Source organism: Somniosus microcephalus, chromosome 2 (genome assembly GCF_052327205.1).
Source record: "Somniosus microcephalus isolate GS21.2 chromosome 2, FLI_Smic_1.0, whole genome shotgun sequence".
Lineage (NCBI taxonomy): Eukaryota > Metazoa > Chordata > Chondrichthyes > Squaliformes > Somniosidae > Somniosus > Somniosus microcephalus.
The window spans coordinates 12405451-12429007 of record NC_140988.1 but is presented as its reverse complement, the minus strand read 5'-3'; the positions used below and the strand labels follow the sequence as shown (position 1 = coordinate 12429007).

General features: G+C 43.6%; 1 protein-coding gene across 1 annotated transcript in view; it reads left to right on the top strand.

Annotated features, from left to right (window-relative positions):
* The window catches only part of LOC147122548 (glutamate receptor ionotropic, delta-2-like), a 1303876-nt gene that overhangs the window by 802971 nt on the left and 477348 nt on the right, over positions 1 to 23557 (top strand).

The window sequence follows — 23557 nt, the reverse complement described above, 5'->3', positions numbered from 1 at the left end:
AGACTGATGGGTCGAAAGCTATACTTGCCTGCTGACCGTGAAGGCTCTATTGGTGAAAGGAGTTTAAATGCTTTCAGTCTAGTTCTTAGATACAAATCTGGCACAGATCTCTAATCTCGTTCACGGTGCCAGTAAGGCTGTCCTTAGAGAGACCTTCTTCTCTACATCTGTCCATATTTTAAGTGACATGAGAGTACTTAATGGTGACACTGGGTGATAAAAGTGTAATAAATATTTCACATCCCAGCACTGACATCCCTTGGCGAGCGTCAAAATTTACAAACCCACACCTTTGCCGATTGTCCTCCAGGAAAGCCTACTATTTATTGGAACTAATGTCTGCTTTCCTTATTGCTGCTGGGCTGTTTTGTAGGGAAACAAATAACAATAAAAAAACTTTTTATTCCTGCTCAGAGTAACAGTCACCTGAGACATGTAATGGAATACAGATGGCTGACTAATTCTTGACATGTCACCCATAGACATCTGAATGATCCAGAGATTAATAATGTCAATGCTGTTGCGGCTTCCACATGTTCCAGGCAAAGCGTGACTTTCTGACAGAGCTGGCTTCAACATGACCCAAGAGCTAATCATTGAGACCTGCTACAGTTTACTAATTATGTACCTCCAGATCATCTAGCTGCCTGTCTACTACAAGAGATACAGTTATGGATGAAACACTCCCTTCGGTACAATTATGTAGCACTTTCCATTCTGTTTCTTTTCTATATCGTCTACAGCAGGGTTGTTTCCAGCCCCATTAGTTTGTGGTTAAATTTTTTTTGGCAGACAATTCAGCAGACCTGCAGCAGACGGGCTGAGTAGTGGCGGCGGCGGGCAATGTTATGGAGGTGAAAGTAGGTGGTCTTTGTGATGGAGAGTATATAGGGTTCGGAAAGGAAGCTGGGGGTCAAATAGGATCCCAAGGTTGTGAACGGTCTGGTTCAACCTGAGGCAGTGGCCGGTGCCAAGGGTACAAGAGTGTGTGGCAGGAGCCGGAGGTGACAGCTTCCGCCATCTTAATGTTCAACAGAGTCTAAAAGAAACTTAAAGGAAATGGTTAACCAAACAGGTCATCAAGCATACTGAAGAAAGACGCCATTCTCTTTACATGCATTGGTTTAGCTAAATGCTTCAAGGTTTTTAGTCCCTTTTGTTGGGTGAGGGTACCCAGGGTCATGGCGCAACGGCGGGTAAATAGAGTTAAGATACAGAGCAACCATGATCTAACTGAATGACAGAGCAGCCTTGAGGGGCTGAATGGCCTACTCTTGTTCCTATGTATCTGGGCTATGCCGGTGGCTGCTAATTATTTATCTTCTTCGTAACATTACAACTCCTGAAGTGCAGGAAGTAGCTCCAGTTGGGATTTAGCATGAAATTCCATCAATCAGAATCATTCTATTCACTCACATATTACAAAACTAGGAAAGCAGTTCAACATAATTGGACTGTGCGGCACTGCTTTCCTAATGTATTCCCATCAGTCCAGATTTTTAATACCAACCATCTGAGTAAGACGGCAGCAGAGGACAGCTGCGGCTTTGGGAAATAGAGCAGCGCCGGTGGAAGAGAGGCAGCAGCTTCCACCTGGATGAGTGGAATGCAAGTGGTGGCCTAGAGGGAGCGGACCACAACCTTCGGAAGGATTGAGAACTGGTGCTGTGCGTAGCAGTTGACACGCGGCAATGCAACACACAAGAGCGTAGCATCTGCCAAATCAAGAGCAGCTGCTTTTTCTAGTTTGGGTAAGTACTTAAAGTGTCTTATTCTGATTCGTTGAGTGCTGCGCTATAACCTGTGATTAGGACACAGTGGAAGAAGTGCAGCTGGTTTCACCTTTGCCTCAATTGTTGGAAAAATGCTTAATGATGGGCTGGATTGCAATTAGCAGCTACTTGTGGACGGTCAGTGAGATGATACCAATCTCTGGAAGACTCGCATTTTGAAAACTCGATTTGAGCTTCGATTTCGAAGTGTTACTGTCACATGCTTAGATCCACTACACTAAATTACTTACTGATTGTAAGAATTTAATGTATAGGAGTACTTCTATTCTAGAATGGGCACCTCAAACCTAATTAAAGCATTGGATTATCATTCATGTTTCAGTCAGTTGCCCTGCCTATCCATTGTGTTCACAATGTAACCAGATATAATTCAAATCACAACAAGGAATCTAGAAAGGACGACTTTGGATCAAATCCAACTTTATGGCATTATTGCAAATAAAGTTCTATAAACATAAGTAGTATTTATTTAACTTGCTAGCCAATCTAGTATTAGAAATTAATTTCAGCCTTTAGAAATTGGATATTGCCTAATCTACCGCCAGTAACTGTGAATCGGTCCCCTGTATGTTTGATTTTAATTGCACTTACAATTGGAATGGATAAAAATTATTGTTGCAGACCTGACTGCTTCTAAAGAGCCTTTTCAGAGAGAATCTCCTTGGGGAGGTGCATACAGGAATGGATTGTGTTGTCTGCTGGCAGAAAATCAAGCAAAGATTGGCATTTGCTGAAAGTGTGCTTCAAGGAAGAAAGCATTTGCATTTATAGAACACCTTTTACAACCTCAGGATGTCCCAAAGCACTTCACAGCCAGAAGTACTTTTGAAGTAATGTAGGGAAACATGGCAACTCATTTTCACACAGCAAGCTCCCACAAACAGCAATGAGATAAATGACCAGATAATTTGGTTTTGGTGGTGTTGGTTGAGGGAGAAATGTTGGCCAGACACTGGGAGAACTCATAGAAACATAGAAGATAGGAACAGGAGTCGGCCATTCGGCCCCTCTAACCTGCTCCGCCATTCAATGCAATCATGGCTGTTTATCCAAATTCAGTACCTTATCCCTGCTTTCTCCCCATATCCCTTGATCCCCTTAGCCTTAAGAAATATATCTAACTCCTTCTTGAATATATTTAATGAATTGGCCTCAACTGTCTTCTGTGATAGAGAATTCCACAGGTTCACCACTCTGGGTGAAGAAATTCCTCCTCATCTCAGTCCTAAATGGCTTACCCCTTATCCTTAGACTGTGACCCCTGGTGCTGGACTCCCCCGCCATCGGGAACATCCTTCCTGCATCTAGTCTGTCTAGTCCTGTTAGAATTTAATAAGTTTCAATGAGATCCCCTCTCATTCTTCTAAACTCTAGCGAATATAAGCCTAATCGACCCAATCTCTCTTCATACTCCTCTGCTCTTTTTCAAATAATACCATGGGATCTTTTATGTCCACCTAAGTAAGCAGGCAGACAGGCCAGGCCTCAGTTTAACGTCTCCTCTGAAAGATAGCACCTTCAACAGAAGTGTCAACCTGGATTATGTGTTCAAGTCTCTAGAAAGAGCTAACGGACTCGGCTCGCGGGCCCGGGGTTAACGGACTCGGCTCGCGGGCCCGGGGTTAACGGACTCGGCTCGCGGGCCCGGGGTTAACGGACTCGGCTCGCGAGCGCCCGACTAAGGTTCGTGGGGTAAGGGCAAAGGTCACCGCCGCCATAACCGGAAGCAGGCGGTGAGAGACGCTGGTAGTGTTCCGGTGTGGAATACCCCGGGTTTGCCGTGTCGGAGTCTGTGGAGCGGCCGCCACTGGTTCTCACTATGGATGTTGATTTAATGTGCCCTGGATTATACTGTGGAAAGCAAATAACAGAAAGCCTAAATGGTAGTCAGCTGCAATATGGAGACTGTGGGGTATGCCCAAGAGGGGAAAGAACAGATGCTCTGAAGATTTGTGGTAAATGTGAGGAATCACCAGAGCTATGTGACTGGCTGTATCTTGGTTTCATGGCAATGCTACCTTTGGTTTTGCAATGGTTCTTTATTGAATGGTATTCAGGCAAAAAGAGTCCCTCTAGAAAGAAAGAGTCGGTGGGGAGTCAGCAGAAGCAGCGATGGAGGCCACGATGACCCGCTGTAGCACGGCGGCCGGCAGCTCCTCATCGGGAGGCTCTGAGGTCGAACCGGTAGGAGGGAATGCGGCCAGCGTACCGAGGTCGGGAAAAGCAGGCCCTGGAAGGTCGGACACCGCGGGAGGCTCGGAGGTCAGACCGGGTGGAAGGAGAGCCAGGGAGAAGCAGGCCCCGGGACGTCGGTACCACGGCGGCTGAAGATTGCCGGGCAGGAGTGCGGGAAAAGGCGGAGCAAGGCGAGAGCGGACCCTATTGTGATGACGCCGATGAAGATGGCTGCCATCCTTGCGGGCTCTGTGCGTACCAGGCAGCTAAGTGTCCTTTGCTGATTGGTGCGCTCGGCTCGTTAAGAAAAAAGCATTTCACTGACTGGATTTCACTTGTTGTATTTGGTTATGTGACAAATAAAATTGAAATTGAAATTGAAATTGAACCCATGGCCTTCTGACTCATGTTGAAACAGATGGTGAGCAACCTTGTTCAACCCGGAGCTGAATTTCAGATCCCGTGTCCTATTCATCACTAAGATGAATTATTTCCAACTCCAATGCCGCTCAAACCCTATTCCACACTTTTGTTATCTCCAGACTCGACGTCCTCAATACCCTCCTTGCCAACCATCTGGACTCGGTCCAACCACAATCTCCAACTCATTCAAACTGGTGCACGAAACTCAAAAATTTAGTATGCAGGTGCAGCAAGTGATCAAGAAGGCCAATGGAATGTTGGCTTTTATTGCTAGGGGGATAGAATATAAAAACAGAGAGGTATTGCTGCAGTTATACAAGGTATTGGTGAGACCGCACCTGGAATACTGCATACAGTTTTGGTGTCCATACTTAAGAAAAGACATACTTGCTCTCGAGTCAGTACAAAGAAGGTTCACTCGGTTAATCCCGGGGATGAGGGGGTGGTCATATGAGGAGAGGTTGAGTAGATTGGGACTCTACTCATTGGAGTTCAGAAGAATGAGAGGCGATCTTATTGAAACATATAAGATTGTGAAGGGGCTTGATTGGGTGGATGCGGTGAGGATATTCCCAATGATGGGTGAAACTAGAACTAGGGGGCATAATCTTAGAATAAGGGGCTGCTCTTTCAAAACTGAGATGAGGAGAAACTTCTTCACTCAGAGGGTGGTAGGTTTGTGGAATTTGCTGCCCCAGAAAGCTGTGGAAGCTACATCATTAAATAAATTTAAAACAGAAATAGATAGTTTCCTAGAAGTAAAGGGAATTAAGGGTTACGGGGAGCGGGCAGGAAATTGGACATGAGTCTAGATTCGGAATGGTCATGGCCCTGTGGGTAGTGGAGTGGGCCCAGGGGCCGTGTAGCCTGGTTCTGCTCCTACTGTGTTCTAATTCTGTGTTAGATTTCAGGAGATGGTTTTATTCCTGTTCCTGGCTGGGGTGGAGATCGCCTTTACAGAAGGTAAGTACTGTAGAAAATATAGGGACAGAGTGATCTCCTGGACGAGTTTCGATCGCCTAGATGGGTCGGAGAGGAATTTCCCAGATTTTTTCTCCCAAATTGGCCATTGGGTTTTATATCTGGTTTTTCGCCTCTCCCGGGAGATCACATGGGTTCGGGTGGGATGGAGAGTGATAGAAGATTTGAGGTTAGGATCAGATCAGCCATGATCTTATTGAATGGTGGAGCAGGCTCGAGGGGCCGATTGGCCTACTCCTGCTCCTATTTCTTATGTTCTTATGTTGCCTACATCCTGTCTGACTTGCCCATTGTCCCTATCCATGCCAACCTCCACTAACCCCAACATACCACCTTCAAAAATAATGCTTGTCCACAAACTCTTCCATAGCCAAGCTGTATCTTATCTGAGTGATTTCTTCCAGCCCTACGCCCCAGCCTGTGCCTTACAACCCTCCCTTCGCATTCTCCTTCCCACCACTCTTCAGTTGATAGCAGAGCTTTCGGGCATCTGGAGCCTACCCTTGGGAACTCTATTTACTTTTTTCAATCTAAGCTTTCTACTTAAAAACTATCAATGAACGTCTTAGAATCATAAAATTTTGCAACACTGAAGGAAGCCATTCGGCTCATCGTGCCTCGCCTCGTTCCCCTGCTCTTCCCCCCTGTCCTTTTCAATTTTTCTAACATTTATCCACTTCCCTTTTTAAAAGCTATTATGGATTCTGTATCCACCGCTGTTTCTGGCAGGGAATTTATATGTCCTAATGACCCTTTGTTAAAAGAAAATCTCCTAGTTGCCCCCATTTTAAATTGATGCTCTCCAGTTACCGACTAACCAACCAATCTTACTTCCATTCAAAATCGTATGCTCAGTGTGGTCTTGGATAGAGTCTGACTGCAAAGTGCCTAAGCTGAGAAAGTTTAGTAAGGGCCTGTACATTTTTCTACATGTTGTTGATGCTTCAATGGAGAATATGATTAGTTCTGCAGTTATTAGTTTTGCCCTTGTTTTCTGCCGTAACTCAATTTATATTTGATGTAAGCCCCCAAAGTGTGGACCAAGTGATATACATGGTCGACGACACCGGCTTGTTGTAAGAAAGACAGACCCAATAATTGAAGTCAAAACAGTTTATTCAGGCCTGGGGAGATATGGCTCTTGCGTCCCAACACAAGGCTCCAACTCCACCGAACCTCTTGAGGTTCACACCGTTATACACATTTTCCGAGACCTCCTACTCCAGAGGTCCAATCGATTTAAAAGTCTATACATTAATCACTAACTAGGTGTGTCTAACTTATACAAGGTAGCCTATAACATAAGTTTCACTTTTCACTGCAGGGGCCTGTGGCCCCTCTGATTTCTTGGAAATGAGTCATCCAGGACATGTGATTTCTGAGAAACGAGTCATTCTCTCTTTTGACCACTACTAAGTTTCATTTTTCCAGAAAAGGGTTATGTCAGTGTCTCTTTTTGTAAGTTTCATCTCTCTAAACTGGTATGGTCATTTCTGCAATTAAACATACGAATAATTAGTACATTTCATCTTTAAACATTCCGTGGCCGCAATTGCATTCTACTAAACGTGCCCTGTTACGCTCATTTTTTAATCTTACTTCAGTCCCTCCTTTTGACCTTCTGGACAATTGTTCCAAAACAGGTCAACATGTGTTTCCACTGCCTGGTGTCTGCTAAAGCGTGCACTCCCTGGCCTTCTACCAGTCTAGGTTATACATGTATATATCCTATCAATTTGGAGGCCGACTTTCCCCCCTGTGGTATGGTGGTCTTTCCTTTACGGTGGGCTTTCCTTTAGGGTGGTCTTTCCTTTATGCACTCCTTCCGGTATAACCATTCCCGGGGCCCCTTAGACCCTGCACTAATGGTTGAGGCTTCCTGCTCAAGCTTGTCCTTCATTCCCGCGTTGGGTGGGTGATGTGCCAATTCGAGACTGTCATCACACACCAATCCTCATTCACCACCCTCCTTCTGCCACCCTCCTTCTGCCACCTCCATCTTACGGTTGGCCGGCCGGTCTTTAATTAACAAGCCCAATTAATCCCATATAATTTCAGGGCTTCCTATCGCATCTTACACCATTTGCCTTGGAGAGGCGGGGGAGTTGTCCATTCTTAACATCGCTACCTGCCCCTCCTCAGGCTCGACTTCTTTCACTGCACCAATATCGGCCTTACTCATTCTGGTACAGAGGCACTGGAGCAGTAAAAATACACAATATATCGTAATAACAATCATGGGGAATATCAATATGCCTTGTATCACTGAGGCGCCCAAAGTCCCCGACCATCCTGATCCCCAATTATCAAAATATGAGGAAGTGGGTGAGTTTCCTCTAATGTTGTACTAATGTCTTTCTGTTGTCTTCTTTAAGTCTTCTTCTATTTTATGATAATATACTTTAAAATTTCCTTTGTGTCCTGCCGTAACTTCTGCCAAGCTTCCTCTAACTTAGGAATTGCCTTGGGCTCTGGTATGACATACGTTTCAACCCTTTTAAGTAAGTCCCATATTATCAAATGACCAGGTTTTCCTATCTGTGTAGGTATCTTTAGACCAACACAACGGTTTAGTTGGGGAATGGTACAAGCCATATTTCTGTTCAATTGTGGTGACACAACATGTCCCATTGTTCCTTGGTGCTACCCATGTCCAGTGTACCCCCTTGGGTGTACCTCGAGGGTGCAATTGGTAATTTTCGCAACTCCGCACTCGGATGTGTCTCCCTCGGTGGGGGGGTGTGTGCACACCCATGTCCTTCCCTTGTGGTGGCACCCGTCCACTACCACCCCCCTTTAGGTTTCATTCTTCTGTTTATTATCTTCATCCCTTTCCCAAAGCGCCTTGGTAGGGACATCATGATATTTAACCCACTTTCCCTTTGTACTTCTCCTATATTAATCACATCGTATAGGGGTTGTCCCTCTTCTGGGAATTGTGGGATGGCCAGTACAAAGCCAATCATCTTAGTCCATGGGGTCAGACAATCGCCTGCCCGGTGTACTTGTCCCATTTTACATTCCTTACATAGGCTTTTATTTGTGTCAATCCAAGGTTCCAGATCCTTATTAGTAATCCAATCAGGGATCTGTCCATTATTTATTTGCCTCATGTTATGCTGAGCATTCGACAATATCCATGAGCCCTACGTGGCACATATTAGTTCCTTATCGGTTTGGCGAGAAGCATTATTAAGTCTATCAATAATTGTATTGATTGTTTCTGCATGGGGGGCTACTATCTCTTCCACCCCTGACAATTGCATTATTGTTTGGTTTCCCTGCCAGTGTCAATTGCCGGCTATTTCCAGTAGCTTGTTTTAGTAACTTCTCTATTTTTGCTTGTAATTCCTCTACTCCTTCATTTACTCCTTCTATGTCCAAGCTATTAACTGTTGCTAACCCGGCTGCATACACTGCTCTGGTCATTTCCAATACTCCCTGTTTCTTACATCTTTGTACGATAGATTTTTCCTGTGGACCCTCTAATTGTTTTACCCACAGGGAGTTCCATGTTTGTTTTGTATCTCAAAAGTACTCATATTAATGGCAAGCTTAGTAACTCTATGTGCCACACTAAAATACACCTCATCCTGTGTTCTCCTTATTACTAATCCCCCTCGATAATGGCAATACTTATGTTCATCCCTAGGATCAAGGCGAGGATGCACCATCTCATTCCGGACGTCCAATGTTCCTGTAATTGTCGTCACCAGCCAGTTAGAATTATTCTGCTCTTATCCATTTTATCAGTTCAAAATGCTGTACATCTGGTTCATTTCTTGTTCTGTGGCTCTGTCCCCAGACATACCTGAAGATGCAAACTATGGCATATAACATTATCATCATACACAGCCTATTATCATCATACACAGCCCTATCATTGATATATGTAGTAACTCCCCTTCCCATTCTTTATATCTTCTAGTATACTCCTCACTCTGTCAAAAAGGGCACCATCTCTGGTTTACTCATTGTCTTTCTTATATATTTTTAACTGAGTCCAGTGTTTCCACCTTCCTTTACCCGTTCCGGACCCATCTACATGAGCACATGTGTCACTATTCATTAATACTTCATAAGGTCCTGACCATCTAGGTGCTAGCCCTGGTTTGGCTGGTATTATTTCTGCTATCACTTTGCTATCTATTGCTAAGACCTCCTTCTGGTCGTCCCGTGTATCCTGTTCTCGATCCCGTATAATCTGTTCGTCTTTGGCCTCATGTCTCTAACTATCTGTCCAGATTTATCTTTGGGTAACAGGACAGCCTCCCAAGCAGTCTCCCGGCCGTTTGAGACGGTGCTGCAATTAGTTTATAAGATAACTTCCATTTATCAAATCCTAATTTTCCTTCTATCACTGTGGGGAAATATCAGCTTAACATTAAGAAACTTAAATTTAATAATGTCCAATATCTTTAAATTCTATTCAGTAATACTGAAGTTGTTGCTTGGTGAACTCAAACAGCTGTCAGTGGAAAGGGTTAACTCCTTCGCAGGCTTTTGAAGGTGGAGCTAAACATTATTGCGTCACTTCACGCAACCCAACAAACATCCCTGACTTGAAAGACAGTTGTGGTTTCACACTTTGATTCAACATGAACATTTGGGCTTCATTGGTCAGATTCCCTCTCTCAATTGTTCGTTTAGCTGCCCATCCTCTTGTGTGCTTTAATTTATTATTATGCACTCTTTGGGTAGGAGAGAGGTTCCTACTCATTCCTTGATTATATTCTTGTCTCTTACGAGTCCTCCTCCTGGTGTCATATATCCCTGCCTACTCCCGCTATCATGTAATCAGACACCACCCCAAAGGCATTCCGACTATCTATATAGGTTTACACTTTTTCCTTTGGCTACCCCCCTTTGATCAAATCCTGTATAGGCTGGGCCATTTCTACTTTGTTTCCCGGGCCTGTCTGTTTGTTTAACTTATAATCTGGGGGCCAGTACACTTCATTCGCTTTAGGGTCAACTAAATCTCCTACTTCTCGCAGTATATCTATCCCTAGGATTGTTCCTTCAGTATTGTCGCATACCCACAACTGTGTAGGTACTATTATACATCCAATTTCTAGTAAGACTGTTTCGCTCTTATAAGTCCTGATTCTTCGTCCACCGATTCCTGCTATACTAACTGAAAGTTTCGTTCGGGGCAAGGGTAAGTCTGTCAATGAGATTGTGGCTCCTGTGTCTATTAACATTTTGCACTGTCGGCCCCCTACCAATGCGTCAACAAACATCCTCGGATCCCCCTCCCCTCTCTGGCGCGGTCCCCTCCTGTTGCCATCCCTAGAAGCTTGCGAGCAATCAGAGCACGCAGCCAGTCCTAATGCCCCTCCCATCTGTTTTTGGGCATTTGTCTCTTCCCTTGTGTCACTATGTATCCTAGGTCGACTACTTCATCCTTCCCTATCTATACCTTTCTAAGGTTTAACTCTAGGCCCACCTTCTATACGGCTCCCAGTACCATAGTCAATTATAGAGGGACCTGCCACTATCGGATATTCTTGCGGAGTGGAATTATCTTATTCAATTCGGACTACACCAATTTACATCAACCAGAATTTCACTGTGGCCACAATGAAAGTCTGGTTTTAACAGGTTAATTTACCTCATAACTCCAAGGTTAGATCTTGGACTGAAACTTAATCTTTCATTAAACAAACTTTTTGTTGCTCTTCTAAGTTTTTACACTCCAGCTTAACTTAAATTGTAATAGGTTTTTTTCCATTCTGAGGGCACAATCTTATTTGCACATTCTTAAACTTCCAAAATCCAAGACAAGACAAAAGGGTTAAATGCTTTTTCTTTAACACAGAGAAGTGGGTGGAGCTATAACACACAGCAGACATTTCTTTTTCTTAACGGACAGATTTTCAGACAAAGGAATATTGTAACCTCTTAAACATTCCTAATCAGGAAAACATCCACACTCACACATTTTTATACAAACTGTAATTCCAGCATATGTCTAAGGTTCCTTTCATTCAGCAAATCTCTTGTTTTACTTGTCTTGGTACAGATGCTAATAACTTCCATGTTGGTAAAGCTTTAAGTTTATCTTTTCCTTCCTTTTTAAATCTGTGACTCAACAGCTTTCCCTAGTTTCCAAATCCCTGTTTGTTTGGTTTTTTTTCTTGCTGGGGTTTCAAATTGGTTCGCCTGCAAATTAGATCTTTTTCCTTCTTTATCTCTCCCTTCTGTTTCAATTCCTTACATTATCTGTTGCCTCTTTATCTTTAGCTCCTCCCCACCAAGCCTTTGGCTCTCTGCACTGTTTTTTTTTATTTTCCAGGAGTCGGGTTATAGAATCCAGGTCCCTTGAGGATTCTTCTTCTTCCACCCTCTTAGTCATAACTAACTGCTATGTTTAATGCTTAATTCACGGTATTGGTGAATTAGGTTTATACACTACGTTGCTCACCCCTATAGCGTTACTCTGATTAATTGCTCACTTCCTGTCAATCACTCTGTTTCGTTAAACACTTTAGTCCCGAGGTTTTGAGTTTTAACCTCTTTGCGACTGTAGGGGTTTTATTTCATTCACTCACCACGGTGCACCCATTCATTCAATTGTTTAGGGAACGCCCTGCCCCTAACTGAGGTTTCGCCGCCTCACGGCTTTTAGGGAATGATCTGCCCCTAACTGAAGTTTCGCCGCCTCACGGCTTTTAAGGATTTCCCGCCTCCCCGGGGTAGGGGTCTTTCCGCCCCTCTTGGTTTGCCGCCACACGGCTTAGGGAACGCCCTGTCCCTATCTGGGTTTTACTTTTTAACCGCCTTCAATTAAAGGTGTATTTCTTTTTATAGTTCTTTTATATGTCGATTCTGACTTAACGTCTCACCAGCGATTAACCCCTAATTTTACAGGTGGTAATTAAAACATACTCACCCGTCTTAGGTTAACACTGTCCGAGAGTCTTGTTCAGATCGCATATCCCATCCTCGTCGCCAATTGATGTAAGCCCCCAAAGTGCGGACCAAGTGATATACATGGTCGACGACACCGGCTTGTTATAAGAAAGACAGACCCAATAATTGAAGTCAAAACGGTTTATTCAGGCCTGGGGAGATATGGCTCTTGCGTCCCAACACAAGTCTCCAACTCCACCGAACCTCTTGAGGTTCACACAGTTATACACATTTTCTGAGACCTCCTACTCCAGAGGTCCAATCGATTTAAAAGTCTATACATTAATCGCTAACTAGGTGTGTCTAACTTATACAAGGTAGCCTATAACATAAGTTTCACTTTTCACTGCAGGGGCCTGTGGACCCTCTGATTTCTTGGAAATGAGTCACCAGGTCATGTGATTTCTGAGAAACGAGTCATTCTCTCTCTTGACCACTACTAAGTTTCGTTTTTCCAGAAAAGGGTTATGTCAGTGTCTCTTTTTGTAAGTTTCATCTCTCTGAACTGGTATGGTCATTTCTGCAATTAAACATACGAATAATTAGTACATTTCATCTTTAAACATTCCGTGGCCGCAATTGCGTTCTACTAAACGTGCCCTGTTACGCTCATTTTTTAATCTTACTTCAGTATTGCATGTGTGAGAAGTTCTATTCATTGACTGCATTTCAAGTTGTAGAAAATGTGCCCGATGCCTGCGGTTCAAAAAGGTTGGTCTACTATGTTATTGCTTCAGCATCTCTAAACTCACTTGTATCTTCTGTGTCTACGACGACTTGGGACCATAAAGAACTTTGATGTGTGATGCATGTTTGACATTGGACAGATGACTGACTTTAAGCAACGCAAATTAATAACACTTCTGGAGAGAAGGCATAGGAGCCCCCTTCTGATACATATTTGAGGAACAGTCAATGGACAGAACTTCTAACAAAATCTCAAGCGTTGCGAGATAACTTCAGGCGGAGACACACAGCAGGGGCGCAGACACACACGCGAGGGACATGAAGCTTCAACAGCCAACAAAACGAACACAAAAAATAATTTGCTAAATGCAAGAAATGGTACAGAGAAAAATTGAAAGGCTCCCAGTTGACATCAGGAGAAAGAGAGAATTTGCATATATATAGCAACTTTCACGACCTCAGGACGTCCCAAAACACTTTACAGTTAATGATGTACTTTTGAAGTTTAGTCACTGCTGTAATGTAGGGAAACGCGACAGTCCATTTGCTCACAGCAAGGTCCCACTAACATCAATGAGATAAATGACCAGATGATCTGTTTTAGTGATTTTGGTCGAGGAATAAATGTTGGCCAGGACAGTGGGAGAAACCCCCAGTTTTTTTCTTTGAATATGGGCCATTTAAATACACCTGAAGGTCAGACAAGGCCCTAATCCAAAAGATGCCAGTGCAGCACTCCTTCAGTACTGCACTGAAGTGTCAGCATAGAGTACGCGCTCAACAGTGGGACTTGAAACCTCAACCTTCTAGCTCCAAGTTACGAGTGTCAAGGCTGACGCAATACGTAAGAATTTTTTCTTTTCAGAGTTGGAGGGGCTTTAAAAGCTCATTAATATTGCAAGTTTTCCCAGCTTACACCTATTCCACCTTGGGAAACAAAAATTGATACCAAAATTTCAGAGCGCACGAAATGCCAAGGGGCCTCCTTTAACATGTGTAATGAACCATTTTTTTGTTGTTGTAGGGCATGGGCATGTTTGACACGAGCTTTAAAGACTTTCCTGCTTCTGCTGTTACAATTCATTGGCTCCGTTGCCATCCACTCACAGACGATTGCAGAAATCCCTCCCCATCACCTACAACAGTGCAGCCTGAGGGCAATGGAAAAGACGCTTGTCAAAGATCAAACTGTTTTTGTTCAGATTGATAGGATTACAAGACAGCTTATTTTTCTCTATTCTGTCCAATTGCACATATGCCGTTGTCAGGTCATCAACAACGTGCTTTTTAGATACACTTCTTCAACGTGCAACAGCAGGCAGTGATGCTTGGAGATATTATTGAACCAAAAAAAAAAACTCCATCTTATTCCATTTGGAGATACAGCCAGGATTAAACGGTTTCTTTTCGGCCAACACGGAGCCTACTTTCCAAACAGAATTCCAAGCTGTACAATTATCGCACCCAGGATCGACTACACTAAAATGCCAGTTATGCAAACCTGGGCATCCTTTTTGCAGCAATTGGTCACCATGTACATTATCTGTTTCCCTTGGCGACAGGCATTCGACATCCCAGAATAATTAAGCCTGGTACCTCTTCGAGGACGCATTAGAAATGTCAGCCATTCTCAAAATTAGAGCTTCCAGGAAAATGTTTGATCAATTCAGTGCAGGTCCAAAATGAGCTTGATCTCAAGCTGAAAAACGAAGGACATCAGGGATGTATAAATTCCAAGAGGTTTGCTGGGAGACAAAAAGGATGGCAAATATGTGCCTTGTGCAAGCATAGCCTCTTTCTTAATTTTAGTAATAGTAATTGGTCAACTGGCCGCCTTCATAGTTTCCCCTGTTATCCAACATTCTTTGGTATACTTATTTAATTGTTGAAAAGAGTTGTGTATCTCAAAATTTCTGGTCTCTTGCTAAACCAAGGGGCCCGTCCCTATAAATTCTTTGTTAATTTAGTGTGGTAACACTGGATTCCATGAGATCAATACATAGTTAGAGAACAAGAAGGCTTTACTTCTTTTTGTCAGCCAAAGTCAAGCTACAAGAACCCGCCTTTATGCTGGAAGACTATTGGGTTTGTTCCTGTACATAGATGTCTCATGGTATCTCAAAGGTCCATTTTACCAATATTTGGAGCAAAGTCATTGGACTATTTAAATACTATTACTAAATTGCTTGTGGTGTTGCTACTTTCAGTTGATGGATATAATTTGTTTCATACAAAAAGTAGTCATGGAGTTAGACGAGGGACATTAAAAAAATTCACTCCACAGAGCCACATACTGGCCAAGATCTACAACTACACCGTGACAGTTGACATAGCAAAATTGAATGGGAAACGTTGACATAGCAATTTACAAGTGTAAATGTTGGCACAGAAGTGTGACCAAAAATTATAACAACACAAAGTAAGATTTGTAGGTAAGAAATGCAGGCACTGACTCTGCACCTTGGCGCTCATGATAAGCCCTAGCAAATGGAAATCAAGGAGCGGTCTCACTAACAATCATTTTACACAGGCTGCATCTTTTTCTTTTTGCAAACAGTGGAAGGTTTCCTTTAAGTGACCAAGCATATTGGGGACTTTTTGGGTAAATCAGTCCAGATTTGAACATCTCAATGGAGCGCAATAGTCTCGTATGCTATTATGGAGGCGGAGGAGAGGATGGATCAAAAGAGAGTTAGGCAGCATTTACTGCCAGTGCCAGCCATGGCTCAGTGGGTAGCACTGTCGCCTCTGAGTCAGAAGGTTGTGGGTTCAAGTCCTACTCCAGAGACTTGAGCACAAAAATCTAGGCTGATGCTCCTAGTGCAGTACTGAGGGCGTGCTGCACTGTTGGAGGTGCCGTTTTTCATTTGAGATGTTAAACCGAGGCCCTGTCAGCTCTCTCAGGTGGATGTAAAAAAAATCCCATGGCACTCTATCGAAGAAGAGCAGGGAAGTTATCCCTGGTGTCCTGGGGCCAATATTTATCCCTCACTCAACATCACTAAAGCAGCCTATCTGGTCATTATCACATTGATGTTTGTGGGAGCTTGCTGTGCCCAATTGGCTGTGGCATTTCCTACATTACAACAGTGACTACACTTCAAAGGTACTGTAAGAGCCAAGAAGCGCCACTACAGGTACTTCATTGGCTGTAAAGCGCTTTGGAACGAGCTGAGGTCGTGAAAGGCGCTATATAAATGCAAGTCTTTTTTTCAAGGGGAATCAGAGCATGACTAAAATCTCCACAATCTTCATTTGACACCAGAGCCATATCTCCTTCTCTCCCACTTTCATCAAAAGGAAAATTCCCTCCATCCAGTACCCATCCTAAAACATAACATCAGTCCTCCTTGCTCCCACATAACTGCACCAATAATCATCACCTGATTGCCAAGGCTTCTTCGACAGCACCTCCCAAACCCGCGACCTCTTCCACCTAGAAGGACAAGGGCAGCAGGCGCATGGGAACACCACCACCTCCAAGTTCCCCTCCAAGTCACACATCATCCTGACTTGGAAGTATATCGCCGTTCCTTCATCGTCGCTGGGTCAAAATCCTGGAACTCCCTCCCTAACAGCGCTGTTGGAGTACCTTCACCACACGGACTGCAGCGGTTCAAGAAGGTGGCTCACCACCACCTTCTCGAGGGCAATTAGGGATGGGCAATAAATGCTGGCCTTGCCAGCAATGCCCACATCCCATAAGTGAATTTTAAAAAAAGTTAGTGAGCAGTAAATAAGTGTACTCTTTCCTGCATGACTATGCATGGGCCATGTCTGTGTTTTGTTACAAGAAAGTCCATAGTGATTGATGTAAGCCCCCAAAGTGTGGACTAAGTGATATACAAAGTCAACAACACTGGCTTGTTATAAGAAAGACAGACCCAATAATTGAAGTAAAAACGGTTTATTCAGGCCTGGGGAGCTATGGCTCTTGCGTCCCAACACAAGGCTCCAACTCCACCGAATCTCTTGAGGTTCACACAGTTATACAAAAATTAAGGCCCTGCCCTAAAGGCGGGGATAAGCTTATTAGCATATACAGAATTATAGTTAAATTGTAATTATAAAACCGTGACATTCCATTCTTCCAGTCGCTTACAAATCTCACATTTCGTTATCAGTTGGTCCTGTTACTTTCTCATGACCCAGGGGCCTCAACTTTATTACTTTACGATCGTCCATTTGCTGTTGTCAGATGGCTTGGTCTTTTTAAGTATTTCTCTAAGATAGTAGATCTTTCCAAAGCGGGCAATCCGCAGACTTTCTGTCTCTCTCTCTTAAATTATTTCTACAGAGCAAAAACACTTTAGTTAGTTAAAAGAATAGAACCCTATTGAGCTTCACACTTAACAAACCCTTAAGTGCAAAGGTGTCGACTCGCGTGGCCGAACCCATATATCTCTCCCTCTTTCTAAGGGGTTGTTTTGACAGTTTTAATCTCTCAGCAGTTAACCCGTAGTCCTGTTTAAACCTTATCTGGGTTTATACAACTTTTACAGACTTCTATTGTTCAACTCGGAGCACGAATTAACCTATTCCCTCCATTTTGTATATTGGTGTTACAGATGAATCCTGGTTTGTTTTACCTTATTAAATCCAATTTTTAATATCTTACTTCAGTGATCACAAGCCAACCTACTTTTTCCTAACACTGTGCTTCCCCTGTGTGCCTAGGCATGCCTTTCTATCATCTATTCTTGGGCAGCTCCCAGATACAGCCTGAGGGCCAGTATCACAGGAGGGTGGCCGGCTGCAACAGGGTCACGGGACTGAGGTGGATAGTTCCGTGACAGACTGCTGTTGCCTTCCATGTTACACTGTCGTGGTGCTCTGAGGAGGGAAGGCTGGTGTCTTTGGCTTGTGATGCGGTCCTAAGAGGGCGAAAGCAACAGGCAGGTCAACTCCAGCCATCGCCATTCCACTGGATATGTGTTGCCACTGGCCAGTGGAGTGCCCGGTCTAATGGCAACTAGCCGGGGCTGATCAGCCCTGATGCAGCAGGACACCCAAAAATGAGCCGTGATGAACTCTGACCTCATTGTCCTCCGAGACCGTCCAGCCAGATGATTTGCTTTGCCTTCAACAAGATGTAAGACTTCAGGTGAACGCCAGACATTTTAATAAAGGTGAAATCATGTCATCATCAATATTCTTGACAGTTCAGAAAATGTAATAACAAAAATGTGTATGTTCCCCCCACCATTCTTGCCAAACGTTTACAGTTCTTGACATTTCCATCACAATATTATAGGGTTTAGCGTCTTCAGAAAGGAGGCTTGAAAGGTGATTATTCCTTTTGAAGTTGTTTGCACCCAGTGACAGCCTGAATTGATGAAACTGCCAGATTCTGACAACTTCAAAAGGTTTTACTGACTTTGGATCCCAGCCTGTGAAGATGCTTGTGTGGAGAATTACCAGCCATAATGAAAACCGAGCATAGCGCTAGTCTGCGAACATCAAAAAAGGGCTGCTCTTACAAAATCCTCTCGGCAGGAAAGTCTTGTGCCACATTCATACAGAAATATGTTCACTATGGTAGGGGCGTAACTTTTATGGCAGAGAATATGGATTCGCTACCACACGGAGTGGTTGAAGTGAATAGTACAGATGCACTTAAGGGGAGGCTGGATAAGCATATGAGGGAGAAGGGAAATAGGGGGTTATGCTGATAGATTTAGATGAGGAAACATGGGAGGAGGCTTGAGCGGAGCATGAACGCCGGCATGGACTGGTTGGGCCGAATGGCCTGTTTCTGTGCTGTGTATCCTATGTAATCCTGTGTAAGATTGAGAAATCTAACTGCTTCTCACTTAAGTGAAATTTTCAGGTTGGTCTCGATTATTTTAATAAAAGTTTAACAGTTAAAACTGGGTAATAACTCAAGGTGATGGTAGTTTAATGATTACGTTGATATGGGTTTACTTGAGGTGCACAGGGTTTTTTTTTTAAAGGCTACGTATAGTGAAACCACAAGTCCTGGCCAGAATGGAGATGATTGGGTAATCCCCCCATCAATCATGCCTATAGAACCTACTGTAAGTGACTGGGATTGATTTTATGCACACAATTTGTAATATGTAACTATCCTTCACTCACCGCAATGTTATGCTGGAAAAATAATCCTGCTTTTATCAGAAGATTCTGTTTAAATAGACTCTGTTTGCTGTTTTTCTGAGTAAATAGACTCTGTTTGCTGTTTTCTGAGTAAATAGACTCTGTTTGCTGTTTTTCTGAGTAAATAGACTGTTTGCTGTTTTCTGAGTAAATAGACTCTGTTTGCTGTTTTTCTGAGCAAATAGACTCTGCTGTTTTCTGAGTAAATAGACTCTGTTTGCTGTTTGCTGAGTAAATAGACTCTGTTTGCTGTTTTCTGAGTAAATAGACTCTGCTGTTTTTCTGAGTAAATAGACTGTTTGCTGTTTTTCTGAGTAAATAGACTCTGTTTGCTGTTTTCTGAGTAAATAGACTCTGTTTGCTGTTTTTCTGAGTAAATAGACTGTTTGCTGTTTTCTGAGTAAATAGACTCTGTTTGCTGTTTTCTGAGTAAATAGACTCTGTTTGCTGTTTTCTGAGTAAATAGACTCTGTTTGCTGTTTTTCTGAGCAAATAGACTCTGTTTGCTGTTTTTCTGAGTAAATAGACTCTGTTTGCTGTTTTCTGAGTAAATAGACTCTTGTTTGTTGTAAGTCCTGCCTGACCTCCAACTCTTTGGCTGAAACAGTGGTGTCAATACTCACTCCATTTTATAATTGCTGGCTGCAAATAATCCATTGAAGTGAAAATATGAAACAACATAAAGAAAAGTAGACGTGTTTCAGACTTTTGCCCCCAAGGTTCCTTCTGAGGAGAAGATGAAATTGGAGAGTAAAAAAATCATAAACATCTTCTGAGGACATTTTAGCATAAAGCAATTTGGACTTTCTCATCTTGCACATAAAATCAGCTCTGTCGGCTGATTGCAATCTTTCCGCCTCTGCGCGCATCCCCATCCAGTCAGTATGGAAGTAGTTTTCCCAATGCTATCACTGTCGCTGGACCAGAGAGACACTTAATTGGGAAAACTTGAGTGTTAGCTGAAAGGTGGCCCCAAAGCTCAAGAGGCTTTCTAGATCCCATCTGTCTCCTGTTCTTGAAATAAAGTAGAAAGAAAGATTTGCATTTATATAGCACCTCTCACAACCCCAGGACATCCAAAAGTGCTTTACAGCCAATGAAGTACTTCTGAAGTGTAGTCATTGTTATGATGAAGGAAACGTGGGAGCCAATTTGCACACAGCAAGGTCCCATAACAATTAAATAAATGACCAGATAATGGCCCGGAAATTCGGGCCCCCATGCATGAGTATGCACTGGGTACTCACGCGTAAGCCCAACGAAAGTGCCGGTTTCGTGCATGCACTGTGCATGCACGGGAAACCGGAACTTCCGTTCCCCTGAAAGAAGGGGTTCAGAAGTCGAACGCATGCGCCGGAGAGGCAGCGCGTGCGCATCGAACTTACATTTTATTTGCAGGGTTCTCCGGGAGGGTAAGTCTCCAGCAGTTACACTTTTAAAAAGCAGGCGCAAGGCCTGCTTTTAACAAGGTAAGTGGTGAAGTAATTAAAATTAAAACATTTTTTCCACAGGTTTATTATTTTTAAATACTTTAAAGAAAGGTAAGTTTATTTTTAGCCCCATTAGAAAATGTAATTAATTTTTTCAAAAATTTTAATTATTGTTTAAAATAGTTATTTCATGTAATTTATAGTTATTTTAAAAATGTGATTTAAAAAAAATGTATTTGAAGTTTTAGTGATGTTTTGGGGCTTATAGTATTTATAGTTTTGACAGCTCTTCCTGTCAAATTTATGAATGAAGCATTCCCTGCTACCATTGGCTCTCCATGGCCCACGTGATCCCAGGGGACGCTTCGAACTAACTGCGCCCCTGGGATACGCAAGCACTGCGCGCCGGCAGTTGGAGGAGGCCCAGGATCGGAATTCCACGCGGGCCCACAGCTCAACGGCCGGCGCGCTAGGTAAGTGCAAGTCGGAGGCTTGCACCCGCGGGAAGCCCCCGACCCGAATTTCTGGCCCATTCTGTTTTAGTGATGCTAGTTGAACAACAAATATTGGGCAGGACATCGGATGAACTCTCCTGCTCTTCTTCAAATAGTGGTATTGGATCTTTTACGCCCACCTGAGAGGGCAGACGGTTTAACGTCTCATCTGAAAGATGGCACCTACGACAGTGCAGCACTCCCACGGTACTGCAGGGAAGTGTCACCCTGGATTATGTGCTCAAGTCTCTGGAGTAGGACTTGAACCCACAACCTTCTGACTCAGCAACGAGAGTGCTACCCACTGAGCCAGGGCTGACTGTGTGATGGCTGACTTGGCTATCTCAGTTTTTCTTCCTTTGATTCCAATGTGTGTTCTCTCTCTCCCACCTCTTTCCAGACTCGGCTATAATTATATATTTCTCATGATTTTTTTTGCTTCTGTGCTTTTCTTATTCGTCTCGGCCTTCTGGATGACCCTGCGCTCCTCAATCTCCCTCTCTGAAGCCTTGTGCCACAATGCCAGACTGCAACAGATGCAATAGTTGTCGTGTCGTGAACTTTATCCTCACACAGCTGCTGATTTAGAACATTCAGAGTACATAGAGCTGATGGTAACCAAGATGCCACAGGGGATTATGGTATTTGGACACATCAACCTGTGTAATAATTTTCCTAGATTTTCAGTATGACTTGTGGGAGCTGGGATCGTCAACTCTCATCGGCATTTTACAAGACTGGTTCTGATACTGCTATTTTTCCTCTCAGGTGTTCTATCTATTTTAGGAGAATATAAAGACCAGTTTGAATGATACCTGGACTCCAAGGGTTAAATTACGAGGCAAGATTACACAAAGTAGGGTTGTATTCCCTGGAATTTAGAAGGTTAAGGGGTGACTTGATCGAAGTTTTCAAGTTACAGGAAACTCTCGATTTACCGGCACCTAAATAACCGGAAATCTCTGTTAACCGGCAAAATTCAGGAGTAGGTTCAGGTAAGTTTTACTTCATATTAGTGGCCGTTCCTGGATCTGTGGCCGTGTAACCGGGGTTCCTGCACCTGTTGCTATGCAACAGGGATGCCTGGATCTGTGGCCGTGTACGGGGCTCTCGTACCTTTTACTATACCTCTCTGTAATCCAGACTTTTTGATAAACCGGCACCACGCCGGTCCCGTCGGTGCCGGATAAAAGAGAGTTTCCTGTATTAAGGGGAACTGATAGGGTAGATAGAGGGAAACTATTTCTGCTGGTTGGAGAGTCTAGGACTAGGGGGCGTGGCCTAAAAATTAGAGCCAGACCTTTCAGGAGTGAAATTCGGAAACACTTCTACACACAAAGGGTGGTAGAAGTTTCGAACTCTCTTCTGTAAACAGCAGTTAATGCTGGGTCAATTGTTAATTTTAAATCTGAGATTGATAGATTTTTTTGTCAACCAAAGGTATAAAGGGAAATGGGGCAAAGGCAGGTATATGGAGTTAGGTCACAGATCAGCCATGATCTCATTGAATGGCAGAACAGGCTCGAGGGGCTAAATGGCCTCCTCCTGTTCCTATGAATGTTTCATCTTTTATAACAGCAGCCTCATGAGACTGATGGAAGGATTGGTAAGAAGAATAGGACAACCAGTTTTGGAATACAGATAATCAATAATCACAATTATCCTGAACAGTTGCATTAGTTTCAATGGACAACCAGTGAATTGTATGTTAGTAACTGAGCATTTTGTCTATTTTCTCAGCATGAAAATTATTATCTAGAGGAGAGAGAGTAGAGTGTTTCTCTACTCTCTTCCAATTCTGGCCTCTTGCACATGCCTAATTTTCATCTCTCCACCATTGGCGGCTGTGCCTTCAGCTTATAAGGGCCCTAAGCTCTGGAGTTCCTTCCCTAAAACTCTCTGCCTCTCTACTCCTTTAAGACACTCCTTAAAACCTACCTCTGTTGACCAAGTCATGTGTCCAATATCTCCTTACGTGACTCGGTGTCAAATTTTGTTTGATAACACACCTTGAGATGTTTTTACTACATTCCTCTTCTTTCCGTGTCTTATCACTGTTCCCTTTGGGGAGCAATGTGAAGTAGTGGAAGGATTCGTAGGCTGATTAACAGTCTGACTGACCACGTTAACCCTCCTGCCATGGCCGTAACCATTTTTATACCAGCTGATGGGGGGGTCAGTCCTATACGGCGGGAGGGTTTTATGGGCTCCCTACAACCCATACGATGAGGGGGCGCCACCCACACCCACCAGACACGAGTAAGCCCACTGGATGTCAACCTAGAATTCAAAGCCAGAGCTCCAGCTCCACTCACCGGGACTGTCGGGAGTGGGGTTTGAACTCTGCACCTTCTGGGCTAGAGGCGCAAATGCTACCACTGTGCCAAAGGCTCACTCCTACTACATTAAAGGTGCTATATGACATGAATTAGTCATTCATGAAAGAAAGACTAATGAAATAATACCGAGCGACCCGCGGGTGGCGCTGTCCAGGGAGAGTATAAATACTCGGGCACGGGCCCAGCTTGCGCAGGACATTCTT